Source organism: Myotis myotis, unplaced genomic scaffold (assembly GCF_014108235.1).
Source record: "Myotis myotis isolate mMyoMyo1 unplaced genomic scaffold, mMyoMyo1.p scaffold_m19_p_4, whole genome shotgun sequence".
NCBI classification, from domain to species: domain Eukaryota; kingdom Metazoa; phylum Chordata; class Mammalia; order Chiroptera; family Vespertilionidae; genus Myotis; species Myotis myotis.
The window spans coordinates 22678700-22690836 of NW_023416346.1; the positions used below are offsets into that span (position 1 = coordinate 22678700).

A 12137-nucleotide genomic window follows, 5' to 3' on the forward strand; every position below is an offset into this window, starting at 1 on the left:
AACAAATATATTTCAGTAAATATAAAATTAAAGTTCTATGGATATGGCCCTAACTGGTTTGGCTCAGTGGATAGAGCATCGGCCTGCGGACTGAAGGGTCCCGGGTTCGATTCAGGTCAAGGGTGTGTACCTTGGTTGCAGGCACATCCCCAGTAGGGGGTGTGCAGGAGGCAGCTGATCAATGTTTCTAACTCTCTATCCCTCTCCCTTCCTCTCTGTAAAAAAATCAATAAAATATATATTTTTTAAAAAGTTCTATGGATATGAAAGCATTGCATCAGTTTTTTTAGAATTTTTTTCTTAGTGTTACATAAAAACACAATTACATAAAAAAATCTCTAATGCGATGAAACACTTCATATCTTCAACAGAATACAATATCTGTCACTGACAGTTTTGAAAAGTTTGAAAAGCTTCACTTGCACCCATTGAGAAGCCATCCAAAATTCATATTGGGAAAATTTCTAGGTACTAATAAAAGACAACTTTTTAAATATCTTTAATAAAATGCTAGGGTTTGTTTTTGTCTTTGTTTTTATTATTTGTAGCTTACAAGTAGAGATTCCTCAACCTGGAAATCCAAACACTAGTAAAAGGTACTGGTTACATCAGAATAGAGTAGCAGACAAATCATTTCTTTCCTGTGGTCATGTTTTTAGAGGAAGTTAGAGAATTCCAATATAAGCTCTAGAGCAGTATTATTATATAACTAGGGGCTCAGTGCACAAATTCGTGCACCTTGAAAGGAACTGTGGGTCGTGAGGCTGTGGTGAGCACAGGGGCGTGTCTCGGCCCATCCTCCCCACCTCCACCTGGCCCCTCTTGCCATGGCCCCCTGTCCTGGTCTGCCGGCAGCCCCACTCCGACCACCGCTCCCACGTGCTGATGGCGCTGGCCCCGCTTGCATCCGCTGATGGCACGGAGCGACTGGGGCCGGTGCCAGCAGCAGCTGCCAGCCAGGCTGGTGCTGTCAGCAGGTGTGAGTAGTGGCTATTGTCCCAATTGCCCCTCAGGAGCAGGGGGAGGTGAAGAAGCCCTCAGGGCAATCAGGGCTGGCACCAGGTGCTGGCAGCAGGTGTGAGCAGTGACTCTGGTGCTGGCAGCGGGTGCAAGCGCTGGGCAGGACCTTGGTGTGCGCCCCCGCTTACCTGCTCCACCATCCTGCCACAGCCGACACCTGCTCCGTACTCTGCTGCCTGCTGCTGACGCCTGCCATGTTCCACGCATGCCCCCTGGTGGTCAGCGCACATCATAGTGACCGGTTGTTCAGTTGTTCCACCGTTCAGTCTATTTGCATATTAGGGTTTTATATATTTAGAATATATATAATACAAGCCACATATGTAATTTTAATTTTTATGTTGCAATATTTAAAAAAGTCTAAAAAGGAGGTGAAATGAATTTTAATAATGTGTTGTTTAATTCAACATACCTAAAATATCATTTCAACATGTAATCAATATAACAATATTAATTAAGTATTTTATTATGCTTGTGCTGTCTTTGAAATCCGGCATATATTGTTATTTTACACTTATGTCATATCACAGTTCACACAAGCCACATTTCAAATGCTTAATAGCCAACTTGTGGTTAGTGGCTCCCATATTGGAAAATGAAGGTCATTACATACATTTATCAACAAAATAAAATAATTCCTTCCAGAATATTTTGCTCAAACACAATCAGTCATAGAAGCATTTGCCAGAAATTCAAGAGTGGCAGCTGTTTCCACTGCACTCTTGTGAATGTAAACTACAATAAATCAGTTTTCCCAACAATGACTATATATTGCTCTGGAGCAATTCTGCTTAAGATAGTCTAGAACAGTGGTCTTCAAACTAGGCTACTGGTACATGAATTCTTTTCAAGAAATATGCAACAGGGAGAGTTTTCAGGTAACTCACTCTATGGTTCTCAATTTGCATATGTATTCTTGTCTAAAATTGATCTGACTATGAAAACTTTTGTTCCACTTGCTTAAAACTAAGAATTATTATTCAGCTATTCTCAATACTAATCACTTAAATCTGCAATTAATTGAAAAGAAAAGCACTTCCTAACTAATAGCAGTACACACTGTTGATTACAATTCTATTAAATATGACTGGAATGATTTCCTGTGCTGCCAAGTGTTTACACGATAAAACTTATGCATAGATATTATTGTGATTTCTTTCAGATACGGTACATCATTCATTAAACTAGTTAAAATCTGTGTTCTCATATTGTATCTTGAAATATTTTTTTCCGATTAAAGTCAATCCTTATTTTATTGTATAAATAATCAAAATTTCTATCTCCTATTATTAAAAATAAAATATGATGGTTGCCAGACTGATTTTTTTAGCTATATGTATTATTCTCTTTCATAGATATGGTTGAAGAGTTTGATTCTGTGGTCTAATTACATTCATAGATTTTTAAATTTTCATATAGGGGTTGGCAAAAGTAGGTTTACAGCTGTGAGTACGTTGAAACACAGAGTTTATTCTTGTATTATTATTTGCTAATTATTTTGTTATTTATTTGTATTACAACTGTTAACCTACTTTTGCCCAACCCTGTACATGATTCTTAATTATTTCCAGAACCAAGCAATAGAGTTCTAACAACATATGTGTTATTTGTTTACCAAAGAAAAACCATGTCTGTCATTGGATTCTTTGTTTCATACATTAATTATAATGCTAGCAACATATTACATGAGAAACAAAATTATTATTTAATTTCTGAATTTATTTTGAAGTGGATACAAATATCATTAAAATTTTAATCTAAGTTTGTTAGTAACTGATTTCTCCATGGTTTTACCAATGATCCTCAGAATGCATAGTAATTCATCTTTTTACATTGAAAATGAAGTCAGTCACTTTTTCTGAAGGTAAAGATGACTTGGCTGATTATCTTGATATGAACATTGCTTTTGCCAATTAAGTTTTATTACAAATATTTTCTATGAAATTGATGATCCAAATCTGTGGCCACAGAGCTTTATATTTAAAGGATATAATGAATTAAAGTCATTTTACCAAAATTATTATATTGGCTAAGACATTAAGTATTTTTATTTTCTCAACCTTTGTAAGTATATTGGGTTAAAATAATGCCTCAAAATGAAAGTATGACACATAATAGTTATTTTCAAAATCTTGGTAAGGTCATTTTGGTAGAATTCCCAGAAACTCAGAAATCAATGACTAATCAACAAATCCTTTTGTAAATTGGGGCTTCTTTGCTTTCATGCTATTCAAGAGAGCTCTAACCAAAATGTCTGTTAAAAACTATAATTTTTAATTAAATAATTTAAATAATTAAAAATAATTTTTGATGACAGGTCACTGTGTGATTTCTGACCCATGACTTGGACACTCATTCCATTCCCTCCTATTTATGGGAACAAAGTTTTCTGAATTCTTATAACTATAAAAGTGAAAAATAAGAAAAAGATTATACTGCCCTCTGTCTCATTAGATTAGAAGAAAAGTAAAAGTCATCCTCTGAGTCATGAACTAATTTGGGGAAAAATGAACAATCATGTACTTAAGGAATGCATTTACAATCAAATTCTAGTTTTTATTTTAAATAATTATCAAAATATATAGTATTTTATACTGGCCTAATAAACTGTATACTACTTGTGATTCAATTATAAAAAAAATCAGAAGCTTAGAGTTATAGGAAATTTTGTTTCAAACTATATATACTTCTCTTTTTTTAATATATTTTTATTGATTTTTTTACAGAGAGGAAGGGAGAGGGATAGAGAGTTAGAAACATCGATGAGAGAGAAACATCGATCAGCTGCCTCCTACACACCCCCTACTGGGGATGTGCCCGCAACCAAGGTACATGCCCTTGACCGGAATCGAACCTGGGACCCTTCAGTCTGCAGGCCGACGCTCTATCCACTGAGCCAAACCGGTTAGGGCTATATATACTTCTTGCAGTGATTTATGATATGGTGAAAATAAAAGGCTTTTAAGCATAAAATTATATTACATTAGGATAAATTATGTATGAGAAGTTGAATGGAATGGCAATTTCAAGGAGATAATGCAATCATGTAAAATTTCTGACTATTTATGGGTTTTTCTTTATTTTTTACTTTTAAACTAGCAATGATGAGTTTCAAGTTACTATGGTATTTTTAGTTCATTGGATCATACAAATGTGATTAAATCATGTTATTTAAGAGCACAAGTATTTATAATATGCTGGAAATAACAGCCACAAATAATTAAATTTATGATAATAAATTTCAGATGCTAACTTAGAGATGTATGATGGGATAGCTAGCTTCTCAAAATTATTTTAGGTGGCCTATAATTAGAAAGTATGAAGACCACTGCTATAGACCACAGTTTTAATAAATTCTAGAGAAAAACTTACCAGGGATGAGGGGGACATGACATTTAGAAAGAAAGGTTTATTTTTATGTTATAACTACTTTTAGTTTCTGGATATAGCAGAAATCACTATAACTTGAACTAGCTTATTTGGCAGGGAGGTTATGCAACTTTTCAATAAGTAAAATTTTAGGAATGTTTCAGAGCAATCCACAAATACTGTACTTACTCAATATGGTCACTAGGTGGCAAATATGCCCTGGGAGGGAAGCCCTCTTTCCTGTCTTCCACTGGCTCACTCAAATCTTCCATCTCCTCCTGCAAAAAGGAAAATGATCCAAACAACAGTGACAATCACTACAAACAAACACCAACAGCAGGAAGTATTTATTTTAGGTCTTTCCATTTGACAGGGACAGTAATAAGCCCTTGTGATCTCTGAAAATTTCAGAAATGGCCTTGTCTATAAAGTTAATATATTCTTTATTGATATCATTTATGAATAGTATTAATATATCTCTATGATATAAACATGCACTTGGACCACAAAACCCAAACCCTATCCAGCTAATAACTTCACCTCTAGCAAAACCAAAAAAGCAACAGCAGCAGTAGCATCTATGACATTCCAAACATGAGGCTAAGCCCTTCATTTCCCTGAATCTTCAAATAGTTCTAAGAGGGAAGAGCTAATATTACCGCCCCCCCCCCATTTTACAGGTAAGAAAGCAAAAGAATGGCTCCAAATCATTGCGCTAGTAAGTGCTGAAGCTGGGATGTAAACACAGGTTTGGTTTGGTTTGTATTCAAATTCAATAGCCATGAGCTTTAATATTACACTGTGTGTTGTTTCCGTGGTATGTGTGTGTGTCTCTATGTATCTTTCTATATATACCCATGCATGTTTATATTTCTTTGTTTTCCTGTGATTCTATGCCTGTGAATCTGTGCATGTGGAAGTGTGTGTGTGTGTGTGTGTGTGTGTGTGTGTGTCTGTGTGTCTGTGTGTGATCACACAACATGTGCACTCCAGATCTCTTAGAAAACTTTCTGGTAATTTCCACATTTGCTTGAATACAGTCATCAGAGGGAGCTTAATAACTTTCATTTTCGCTTTAAGAGGCTAAGAAAAAGGTACATTAAAAGTCACAGCTTCCTTTGAAAAAGTATTTATTCATGTGTCCTTTTATATGTGGTTGAGTCTTTATATTTTCATATGTATAAAGCTGCATGAGTCCTTATGTCTGTTTTTGTTTGAGCATAATTAAGTCCATGTATATATTTATATGCTTATGTTGGCAGGTGTATATGTGTGCACATTCACATATTTAATATACATTTAGGACTGAGTGCTATATGAGCGTAGCAGTACATTTGTATGAGCATAGCAGTACATTTGTAAATCAGTGGCTCTGGTAGTTACTTCTACCTTCTTTCCTACCTATCTATAATGCATATCTAGCTCTATATGTCTGTGTGTGTGCATGTGTATGTGTGTGTGTGTGTGTGTGTGTGTGAGAGAGAGAGAGAGAGAGAGAGAGAGAGAGAGAGAGAAAGAGAGTGTATGTGTGCCAATTGTGCATGTTGACATGTAAGGGTGCATATCTGTGCATTTGAGTCCCTCTGAATATGTCTGTATTTTTAGTATGTCTTGGACCGCATTGCCTGTAGATATATGTGTATAGCCTTTACTTTTATATAATGAGGATGTTGTGTATTTGCGTGGGGATATATCTGGCACCTGCATATACATCTGCATGTACTTTTACAGGGGTGGGCAAAAATAGGTTTCAGTTGTGAGTATGCAAAACACAGTTTATTCTTGTATTATTATTTATTAACTAGACACCCAGTGCACGAATTCATGCATGCGTGGGGTCCCTTGGTCTGGCTGGGGCAGGCCGGCCAGGGAAAGGGACCCCGGGAGGTTGGCCGGCCAGCCCCCCGATCGGGACCTATCAAAAAGGTTGGCCAGAAGCAGGGAGGGACCACAGGAGGTTGACCTGCTGGCCCCCTCCCCCCAATTGGGGCCCCGGGTGAGGGACCACTGGAGGTTGGCCAACTGGCCGCGAGGGAGGGGCCATGTGAGGTTGGCCGGCTGAGGGGGGAGAGGGGCCACGGGAGGTTGGCTGGCAGAGGGGAGGGGCTGCAGGAAGTTGGCTGTGGGGGTGCACTGACCACCAGGGGGTAGCTCCAGCATTTAGCGTCTGCCCCCTGGTGGTCAGTGCGCATCATAGCAACTGGTACCAGTTGTTCTGGTCGCAATGGTGACTTAGGCATATATATATATGTATATATGTATATGTATATATATATATATATATATATATATTTGTATTATTTTCTATATGAACAACTGTAGACCTACCTATGCCCCTTTATGTGTCTATATGTGTAAGTGCATTTACAGAGCTCAGTGTGCATGTGCCTTTAAGGGCTGTTTGGAGTGTGTCACCATCTAAGTCAGTGGTTCTCAACCTTCTGGCCCTTTAAATACAGTTCCTCATGTTGTGACCCAACCATAAAATTATTTTCATTGCTACTTCATAACTGTAATGTTGCTACTGTTATGAATCGCAATGTAAATATCTCATATGCAGGATGGTCTTAGGTGACCCCTGTAAAAGGGTTATTCGACCGCCAAAGGGGTCATGACCCACAGGTTGAGAACCGCTGATCTAAGTGGATGGAACCTTGTCTTTTGGAGGTGCAGTATCCAAATCTATGTACACATACATAAGTCTGTGGGACTGTACCTCTATCCCCAAGTATTTAGCTCTGCGTGAGTCCATAGCATCTAAGTCTATGTGGACACATTTAGCCCTTAAGTTTACCGCTTGCATATACTCATCTGTAAGATAGGTCTTTGTATGTCTGTGTATGTGTGTGTACATAATATATACATAATATATGTATGTGTGTGTGTCTGAATGTGAGTCTATGTGTCTATGTGTACCTATACATTCTTGTCTGTAAGCCCCTTTATCTGTGTCTAGATATTTCTATATTCACATTGCATGCCTTGATGTCCATCCATCTGTTCACCCACCTCTATTTGTATGTGTATGTTTGTGTGCCACCTGCATGTGTATGGGGGCATGTGTGTGCATCTACATAAATCTGTCTGCATGAGAATGAATTTCTTTGGATGACTCTCTCGGTGAATGCATCTGTGTGTCCATGTGCAGATGTTTATGTTGTTGAGTGTATGTGAGGATTCTATATGAATGAGAATTTTATATGCCTGTATGTACACGTATGTCTCTGTTCCTGTGTTTGTGCATGCTCGTCTATGTTTGCATGCATACATATGACTATAGACACAAATGTCTGTGCAAGTGCGTGTCAGTGAAGGTGTGTTGGGCTTTGCTATTGTGGGTGCACATATTTCTATGTCTGCATGCACAGGTCAATAGACATGCATGCTTGTGTGTGTCTGCCTCTTGTTCACGTATATGTTTGTATATCCCTATCTCTACCTGTACATCCATGTATAATGTCTGTAAGTATATACAACTGTATTTTTCTACATACATCTGCACAAATTTCTGTGTCAATCTCTTTGTGAGTCTATATGGGTGTGGGCCTGTGTACCTCTCCCAGTGCACATGCCTGTGTCTGTGAATTTACCTGCTTTTCTGGGCATATGTGTAATTTTGTATATGCTTCTCTTGTGCCTCTGAGGGAATATATGTATGAGTGCCAATGTTTGCCTGTATATATCTTCTTGTAGGTCTTTAGGCTTGTGCCTATCTGTGTAGATATATGCCTCTTCATACGAAAGCATCTTTGATAAATCTATGTCTGTCTATCTATCTATCTATCTATCTATCTATCTATCTATCTATCAACTATCTACCTACCTATCTATAATGCATATCTAGCTCTATATGAAAGCATTATCTCTCTAAATGTATATAACACTGTCTGTATGGTACATACATGTAGAGATCTCTTTATGGATCCACCTCTGTTTTGTCTGTATGTGCATGTATATGCCTCCATGTACCAGTAAATTTATGTGTGTACACCTTTGTGCTTGTGTATTTTCCTATGTACATCCACGCACATAAATATTCTCATGTGTGCTCCATGTGCATTTCCATGTGCTCATGGTGAGCATGAACACTTAGGTTTCATATACAGATATGAGCATGCTTATGTATGTGTGTTTTAATTATAACAATGCCTCTGTGTGCATATGCATGTGACTCTGGGAGCATGAAAATGCCACTAAGTACATGTTTAAAACACATGTACCTACCTATGAATGAATCACTGTTTCTGTGTTTGTTTAAATGTGTCTATGTCTCTGCAAATCAGTAAACACACACACACCTGTTTCGGAATATGAAGGATTCTATGCACATGTATGGGTATATATGCACACATACAAACACACATGTGCCTGTGTGGGTTTGTGTTTACTTGTGTACATTTCTGCATAAATATCTGGGGGTGTCTCAGAATGTGCCTCATGAGCCTCCAGAAGCATCTTTATGTTTTCGTATGTGTGTGCACCTGTGTTTTTGCATCTTTGAGGTTATGAATCAGTAAACACATTGTCTGGATGGCATATATACATCTCTGTGTGCTTCTCTGGTCTGTACAATATGGATTGTATATTTACAATTATATGTTGCTCTGTGTCTACACACAGAACTGTGGGCATTTGTGTGTTACTCTATATATTCACATGTGTATCCATGTATACATGAAATCACACTTGTTGGGACTCTGGATGTTACGTTTGTATTGTGCAAACAAATATCCTTGGTTGTGGCTTTAAGAATGTATGGTCTGTATGATTATGACACACCTGTGGGTCTATGTCAGTATGAACATCTGTGACACTGCATGTCTATATATATTCTGTTGTGTATGTTCTTGTCTGTGGTGAATATCTGTGTGTGTAGGTGTGAGTACTTTCTTCTGAACAGACTTCTGGTCATTTACACACCTGTTTTTCTACAATATAGCCAGCCAGAATGGGGTCAAGATTTTCTTCCTATTCTTGAAGTAGCCAAGAAAATAGACATGAAAAGGCAGTCTCCTTTAAAAAATATTGATTATTGAAGATGGTAACTATGGCCTAAGTCAGTGGTTCTCAACCTTCTGGCCCTTTAAATACAGTTCCTCATGTTGTGACCCAACCATAAAATTATTTTCGTTGCTACTTCCTAACTGTAATGTTGCTACTGTTATGAATCGTAATGTAAATATCTGATATGCAGGATGGTCTTAGGCGACCCCTGTGAAAGGGTTGTTCAACCGCCAAAGGGGTCGCGACCCACAGGTTAAGAACCGCTGGCCTAGTGACATAGGATTTTTATAATCTGAACACAAAAAGCAGGTGGCTGCTCAGATCTTCAAATCCCACTGCCATGGTTGGAAACTCTGGCACATACCTATCTTCCTTCCCATCTCTGGCCCTAGGTAGGGCCCACATACTGTTTCCTTCCACCTTCTGCTTCCTCAGGCATGCCTATTACAAAGGGCTCCAAAGTTACTTCTACTTTCTTTCCTAGGAGACAGAAACCAGTGTCAGCCCATTTATAAATGAGGACTAGGATCAGAGAGTTACAGTGCATTGTGTGTGTCACATGGCCAATTATTAGCAGAGGCAGAATTAAAAACCAGACATGACTGACACTGAATCCATATTCTGTCTCCTGTACCACTGACCATTTCTACTATCCTATGTGCCTAGATCCCAGCACCAATAAGTGGTGGAGCCAAGCCTTGGAGCGGGCATGTCTGCCTCCAAAGACTGTTCTGAACCTTGATTCTTTGCAGAAGTTGTCTCATTTAATTCTCAGAATGGCCCAAAAGGAAGTATTTCACTATGTTTACAAATGGGTATACAGACTCAAAAAAGTGAAGTCACTTGTCAAAGCTCTGTGTGAGCATGTCAGTTCTCAGTTCGTATCCTATGGAGCAGCATATTGTTGAGGATTAAATGTGATAGAATGTGGAGCTCAGAAGTGAAGCTAAATGTTCCAGAGTGAGCATATATATTGTGTTGCCTTTCTTGGTCTTATAGACTTTCTGAGTATTGTGTAGCAATGCTTGGTATTACTAAGGATGTCTGTAAAGTTTGGGGCAAGTCTGCATGTTGTGGGATGAATGTATGTTGTGGATTATGCCTCTCTGAGTATGTAGTAGTATCAGTGTGTGAGAACCATGGGAGTGAGTGCCAGTCTTCTGGCTTAGTTTCTGGGTTAGGTAGCATGTCTCTGTGTAGTGTTGTAAGGTTCGGTGTTGTGGGGTGAGTCAGGTGAGATGAGGTGAGTCTGTAAGAGAAAATCTTTTTGTGACAGGGGAAGTCTCTTTGTGTTGTGGGTTGAATCTATGATTTTGGGGGTGACGAGTCTTATGTTGTGGGGTGAGACTGTCTGAAGGAAAGTGGATCTAGGTGTTATGAAGCAAATATATGAGTTGCATGATGTGTAAGTAAATTGTAGGTCCTGTGAATGAGTTTCTTGTGGTGTCAGACTATCAATTGTATGACTCATGTGTGCACTGTGAGGCTGTTCTCTACATTAAGGGAGGCATAGCTAGGGGGTGTAAGATAAACTTGTGCATTGTGGGTTGTCTCTATGAATTATGGGCCCTGTGGGTCCTGAGCATCTGGTTTGGAGTGACTGTTTTGTGGGAGTGATTTTAGTGTTGTGCATTTTATGACTGTGATTTTTAGATATACTGTCAGGGAAATCTATGGATTGTGGAACATGTCCTCACATTGTAGGGCATGTCTAGATATTGTGGTCTATACATGGCAGTCTGTACATTGTGGGATATATTATGAATTGATGGGATGAGACTGTGTGTCATGGGTTGATTCTAGAGATTCTATAGTAAATCACTGTGTCATAGGGGCAGTCTTTGTATTTTAGTGTATGTCTTTGCTTTGTGGGAAATCTATGTGAATTTTTAAAATGTGTTTTAAAAGTCTGTTGTGTGTGGGGTTGTGCCATAGTATGGCATTTCAGCAGGTTGTGGTCCAATGTTGTGCATTATGGTGCAAGCCTGCATTATGTAACCTAATTCTGGTTGTTGTATTGGATGTGTCCTGGTGTTGTCAAGAGAGTGTGGGTTATTAGGGGCAAGTGTGGATGTGAGAGAGCTTGTATTTGTTATGTGGGATCACTCTGTATACAGTAAGACATATCTGCTTTATGGTATAATTCTGTGTTATGTGGTATGCCAGTGTGTAACTGAGCATGTCTTGAGTTTTGGATCTTTATGTTGGGTGATGATTTTTGTGTGGGGTGAGTTTGTGTTGCAGGGCATGGCTGTGAATCATAGGGTATGGGGCAATAGTGTGGGGCAAGTCTGTATATCATGAGGCTTGTCTATAGTAATATGGGTCATGTATTGATTTTTGGGGGTGATGATACAATACTTTGTTTATGTAGGAGAGTTTGAGTATGGAGGAGCATGTTAGTGCATTGTGGGGAGAACTTTATATGAGTTAAGTTTGTATGCTGTGATTTGATTCTAGGTAATTTGGAATAATAGTGTCAATAATAAAAGTTAAAAAATGAATTTGCATTTGGAGAAATTATGAGCATGATGTGGTCATTCTGTGTGGGAAACTGTTTATTGCCTTCACTATCTGATAAGCATAGATAGAGAACCCCCCGAAGGCTGGGTGCTTTTGAAGCCCTGGCAAAGTTTGGAGTTAGGTGCCACCTCTGTTTGTCCAGACAGTGGTGGCTGAAACCACTCCCCCATTTATTATTATGTAAATCCTTGCTGATGGGCTAGTCTGCCTGTTGCTGGGGG

General features: G+C 38.6%; 1 long non-coding RNA gene across 1 annotated transcript in view; it reads right to left on the reverse strand.

Moving 5' to 3' along the window:
* Positions 1–12137, reverse strand: part of LOC118654425 — a 57966-nt gene that overhangs the window by 33019 nt on the left and 12810 nt on the right. Inside the window, exons 4-5 of the long non-coding RNA XR_004966998.1 lie at positions 9758–9873; positions 4579–4667 (exon numbers count right to left, since the gene is read on the reverse strand). This is a non-coding gene — a long non-coding RNA (uncharacterized LOC118654425). The remainder of the gene's footprint in view (positions 1–4578; positions 4668–9757; positions 9874–12137) is intronic.